Source organism: Macaca thibetana, chromosome 5 (assembly GCF_024542745.1).
Source record: "Macaca thibetana thibetana isolate TM-01 chromosome 5, ASM2454274v1, whole genome shotgun sequence".
NCBI lineage: Eukaryota > Metazoa > Chordata > Mammalia > Primates > Cercopithecidae > Macaca > Macaca thibetana.
The window spans coordinates 88,959,507-88,965,506 of NC_065582.1; the positions used below are offsets into that span (position 1 = coordinate 88,959,507).

A 6,000-nucleotide genomic window follows, 5' to 3' on the forward strand; every position below is an offset into this window, starting at 1 on the left:
CCCACATCTGTTATTTTTGCTGATACAATGTGGTAGATAAAGCTCTTTCCCTCTCACCCTAGATCTTACCATAGGCCTGGGACAATTTGGCAAAGCAAGAATGGACTTGTTCAAAGTCTAAGAACAAAGAGGAAGAAGGTTTGTATGTGTTCAGCGAAGAAAAAGAGATACAAATTAGAGAGAAAGAAGAGGGGTCTTGAATCCATGGAGCACCGTTACACACCTTGACAGCCCTGGCTGTCTCCAATATTTGGGGAGAAATGTCTTTTCAACACAGAAATGAGAAAGATGGCTCCTATGGCAGATGGCAGAGTGGTTCCTCGTACGCACTGCCAGAGGTATGCTTAAAGCTAACATTTCAAGCAGAAAAAGACTTTAGACATTATATATAATCCTCCTAACTCTTTTAATTTTTACATATGAAGAAACTGAAACCTAGGGAAGTTGTGACTTGCCTGAATTTACACTGCCTGAATCCAGGGGAATTAGGATAAATGTTCCCCTAACCGATGTTTCCTCAAATCTACATTCAGTACTTTTTCTTCCACTACACACATGAATTGCTTGCTCCCTAGAAGTAACCCTTCCATATGTGGAAGGAGGTGCTTCTTCCATGTTCAGTATAACAGAGATGAAACAAAGTGAAGGAAGCATGTTTCCCCCTTCTCTTGTAAGCCCACAGCCAGAGCAGCTAAATTTCTATACATTTGGTACAACTCTTTCAGCTGGACTTCAGTTCTACAGATGAAGGATATGTAAAGTAAGGTCAAGTTGGATTAATGCTGTGCTGCAGCCAAGGCTGTTCTGGGTGCAAATACCAGAAGCCAACTCAAATTAGTTTGAGTAAAAGGAGTGCTAATACCGGAGTTGCAGATATTGGGTTTCACATACTTTGAGGAGAGTAAAGAAATAAGGACAGGTTTTACATGAAATGGAAAGCTGGGGCCAGGCATGGTGGCTCACACCTGTAATCCCAGCACTTTTGGAGGCCAAGGCAGGCAGATCACCTGAGGTCAGGAGTTCGAGACCAGCCTGGCCAACATGATGAAACCCCATCTCTACTAAAAAAAATACAAAAATTAGCTGGGCATGGTGGCAGGTCCCTGTAATCCCAGATACTCGGGAGGCTGAGGCAGAGGTTGCAGTGAGCAGAAATTGCGCCACTGGACTCCAGCCTGGGCAACAGCGAGACTCTGTCTCAAAAAAAAAAAAAAAAAAAAAAAAAAGGGAATCAAAACTGTTTTCTATATACTCTCAGTTTTGCATCTGACAGGACAACATCTACAAAGAATAGAATAGATGAAACTCTTTGCAGCGGAACCTTAAAAAGCCATTATAGGAAAAAGGAATGAGTAAAAGATGGCTCAACTATCAGTTCTTGTTTAAAAAAAAAAAGCCAAGATTTTAGATTAAAACTTTAATATGAACCTAGAACATATTACTAGGAGCATAAGGCTCACCATAAGGAAAGTTTTTTTTTCCCTTTATTAGTCATACTATATCTAGAATATTGGGCTCCACTCTAGACACTATGAGAAACAGAGAAAATAAAAAATTAAAATATCCCGTGGGTAAAATTTTTGAAAACGTAGTTTTTCCAGAGGAAAGACCATAGCCAGAGGACTTGATAACCTTCTTTAAATATTTGAGGAGCATTTAATTAGGGATATTCTCTGTGCCTATGGGACAGAACTAGGATGAGTTAATAGAAGCTGTGGAAGTGGAATAGTGTGTGGCAGGAGGCCTTCTGTGTCACAAGGGTTCGTGTGTGATCTGTGAAGGGAGCCATGTGCTTCACTGCATGATAGAGAAAAAACTTTTCAGCACATGGCCCAATTCAAGGGAAAAAAATTTGTAGGACACATTTTTTCCAACTCAAAATAGCTTTCCTGAATTCCACTGGGGAAAGCTTTTTACAACTTAGATTAAATTCTTTAACAAACAGCAGGATGTTGAGAGATTTTGGCATTTCTTTGTAGTTATTAGAATTTAATATCTGGGCATGTTAGCAAAGTAGCAACTTTTCAAAACCCTTACATTGGTGTAGCACTTGAGTCACAAAATACCCTCACATGAGTTATTTCATTCTTGAAACACCTCTGCAAAGTAGATACGGTATTTACTATCCCTGGGAAACAGGTTTAGAGAGGCCAAATGACTTGCCAGAGTCTAGCAAAGGAGGATAACGTTCAAGCAAGATTTAGTTCTCTCCTTTTAATGCAAACTTTAATGATCAAGGTGGTTGCCGTGGAGACTTTTTTCTTCTTTCTTATCACTCTGCTTAGTATGAAGTCAAAAAGCAACCAATCACTGCCTCACAGGCTAGATGTACGTGTTCCTTCCATTCCCAAGAGAATTTTCAGATGAGAGTGTTTTGTTAAAACAAAGGGAACATGCTTTGTATAACTAAAAGAAGGTGCTGCTTTCAAAAAGTGCATAATCACTTAAATGTTAAAACTCTGCAATATGATTTTTTAATAGTTTATGAGAAAATATTTTCTGTATATTTCGCTTTTAATCTCCAAATACATTAATATTGGCATTATGCATTTAGATTGCTAAATAGCTATGTCATAATAACTATTGATTAGTTTTCTTTATTAACCTAGGTTCCAACGATATGGGCCCTCTACATCCAAGAAATAAAACGGCATAATGATGAGCTCTAATATCAACAGTGTGTACCCAGCACCTAGCACAGTATCTACTAAGTATTAGGCAATCTATAAATATTCATTAAATAAGAGAGCTTTTTTGAGCTGCACCACTAGAAAGACGGTGGAGCAAGAGCAAAAAAAATCCCTTTGGTTCCAGAAAATCTCCTGAAAAAGAGGAAGGCTTATCAAGCCCTCAATGCCATCCAGGCAAAGCAGGCACTTTCGGCAAAGAAGGAGCAGAGGAAAGGAAAAAGGCTCAGGTTTAAGCGACTGGAATCATTCCTACATGATTCCTGGCAGCAGAAACGTGACAAGGTGTGTCTCAGACGACTAGAAGTGAAACCTCATGCCTTGGAATTGCCAGATAAACATTCCTTGGCCTTTGTTGTATGCATCGAAAGGACTGATGGCCTGAGTTTACTGGTGCAGAGAACCATTGCAAGACTTCGCCGAAAGAAAATGTTTAGTGGTGTCTTTGTAAAAGTCACCCCCCAGAACCTAAAAATGCTGCATGTAGTGGAACCTTATGTGACCTGGGGATTTCCAAATCTGAAGTCTGTCCAGGAACTCATTTTGAAACATGGACAAGCCAAGGTCAAGAATAAGACCATCCCTCTGACAGACAACACAGTGATTGAGGAGCATTTTGGGAAGTTTGGCATCATTTGCTTAGAAGACCTCATTCATGAAATTGCCTTCCCAGGGAAGCATTTCCAGGAGAGCTCATGGTTCTTGTGCCCTTTCCGCCTCTCAGTGGCCCGTCATGCTACCAAAAATAGAATGGGCTTCCTCAAGGATATGGGCATAACCGGCTATCAGGGTGAACGCATCAATCAGCTCATCCGCCAGCTGAACTAGACGCAGGTGCCAAACTGCAGTAATTTTTATCAATGAAGTGGAAGCATGTGTTTTTGTTTTTTGGGGAATTTTTATCAAGTATCTTCAGAGAAGACTATTTCCTGCCTTATCTTCAAAAACTGGAAAGGAGGAGTCAAAGAAAAGACAGTAACTGGCTGGGCGTGATGGCTCACTCTTGTAATCCCAGCACTTTGGGAGGCTGAGGCAGGCGGATCATCTGAGGTCAGGAGTTCAAGACCAGCCTGACCAACATGGAGAAACCCTGTGTCTACTAAAAATACAAAAATTAGCTGGGCATGGTGGCGCATGCCTGTAATCCTAGCTACTTGGGAGGCTGAGGCTGGAGAATCACTGGAATCTGGGAGGCGGAGGTTGCAGTGAGCCAAGATTGCGCCATTCCACTCCAGCCTGGGTAACAAGAGTGAAATTCCATCTCAAAAACAGAAAAGAAAAGACAGCAGCTTATGTTCATGGCAAGTACCTCTCATCACAGTCCAATTCCAAGGAAAACTTCCAGCATTTTCTACATTGGCTGCCGCCTCATCTGAAATCAGCACATTCCATGGAGGAAGGAGTCCTGTTTTGTTGCATCTTCTATCCTAGGGTTTAATGTTGGTAAATGAGTAACTCTAGCATTTGTACAAGGCTCCCTAAGACTCCTACAGCAGTCGACCAAGCCCAGGGGCATAATTGAATCTGGAGATTCCTGGGGTTTTGTTTTGAAAAAGACTTGAAATACACATAGGAAGAAAGGCATAAAAATAAATGTTCATTTGTCTCTGCAAAAAACAAACAAACAAACAACAACAACAACAAAAAAACCAAGAGGGCTTTTTTGATAAACATGAAACAAAAAAAAACTGTCAGACTTAACAGATATCTATACATCAGTGTTCACAGCAGCATTGTGACCAAAGACAAAAGGTAGAAGCAACTCAAATGTCCATCACAGATGAATGGATAAACAAAATGTATATACATAAAATGGAATATTATTTAGCCTTAAAAAGGAATGACATTCTGACCCATGTTCCAACATGGATAAACATGAAGGTGTTATGCTAAGTGAAATAAATCAGACACAAAAAGACAAGTATTCTACTTCTGTGATGTATCTAGTGTAGTCAAATTTATAGAGACAGACAGTAGAATGGTGGTTGCCAGGGGCTGGGGGAAGGAGGAATGGGGAGTTATTTTTTAACAAATAATGGAGTTTCAGTTTGGAAAGAAAAAAAGCTCTGGAGACAGATAGTATTAATGGTTGCAGGGCAATGTAAATGTACTTAATGCCACTGACCGGTACACATAAAGATGGTTAAAACGGTAAATTTTATATTATGTGTATTTTACCAGAGTTGTTTTTAAAAGCTAATAAATAAATAAATCATTTATATTTAGTTCATGAAATTAGAAATCATGTCCCAACTCCATAATAGCATCTTGGAGATTTAATGTAGCTTAAGTTTTTAAATAATTTTTTTCTTTAAAAAAAATCACTTGAATTTAAAATAATTTATTACTAAAATAAGTAGAAAAACAGCTGTCAAGTGTGAAGGAAATGATCATCTTTAAGCATACCTAAAAATTAAATTCTCAAAAGGCATAAAAGCCTAAATTATTTAAAATTTTTATAATTATGAAGTTACATATTAATGTATATTTGTGGAGGAGGAGGACAGAAAAAGCTTTCTACCAGAACTCATGAAGAAATTTAGAAAAGACACCTCATTTATAAAAACTTTTATTCAGTAACATTTGAAGAGTTCTCTCAGTTTAATAGCTGGGGGACCATATTGTTTCCATGGGAAATAATCTTTCCTTGAAACTATTCTATGAGAAAAAAAGAGACGAGATGGTGGCTCATGCCTATGACCCTAGTGCATAGGGAGGCTGAGGTGAAAGGATCACATTATCCCAGAAGTTCAAGGTTACAATGAGCTATCATCACATCACTGCACTCCAGCGTGGGCAACAGAATGATACCCTATCTCATAAAATAACAATATTAATAATAATAAAGTTATGTAGAGGGGCGGAATCAAGTGTCGGTTTAGCCTTAACACATAATAAGGAGACACTATCCCTTATAATAATGTGAATAGTGAAAGTATGTGGCTTTGTTCATAGCCTTAAATAGACGGTATAGGTGGAAAATATTGCTTACAGACAAACAGGGAGTCCATAGACCAGTGCTTCTCAGCTGGTGCTATTGGACAGAATGCACAAGTACTCTCCATGCAATACAGTGCTTTCCTAATAGTCAGAAATTGCTCTTCCTTAACATTCATCCTCACCACAAATAAGGAGCTATTTCCTGCAGACCCTAACAGCCTTGATTGATTATCAGTCTGTATAATGTTTGCCCCTGCTTGCAGTAACAGTAGGCACTAGATTATTGTCCTGATTGTGATCTTCAGCTTTCTCTGTTCAGTAGGTGTCATTGATGTGCCCTCTCAGCTAAAGCTTCCTGCTAAGAGTTAACTTT

General features: G+C 39.0%; 1 pseudogene; it reads left to right on the forward strand.

The window, feature by feature from the left end:
- The first annotated feature begins 260 nt into the window (after nucleotides 1-260).
- Nucleotides 261-3,515, forward strand: LOC126954413 (60S ribosomal protein L7-like 1; annotated as a pseudogene).
- The last annotated feature ends 2,485 nt before the right edge of the window (nucleotides 3,516-6,000 follow it).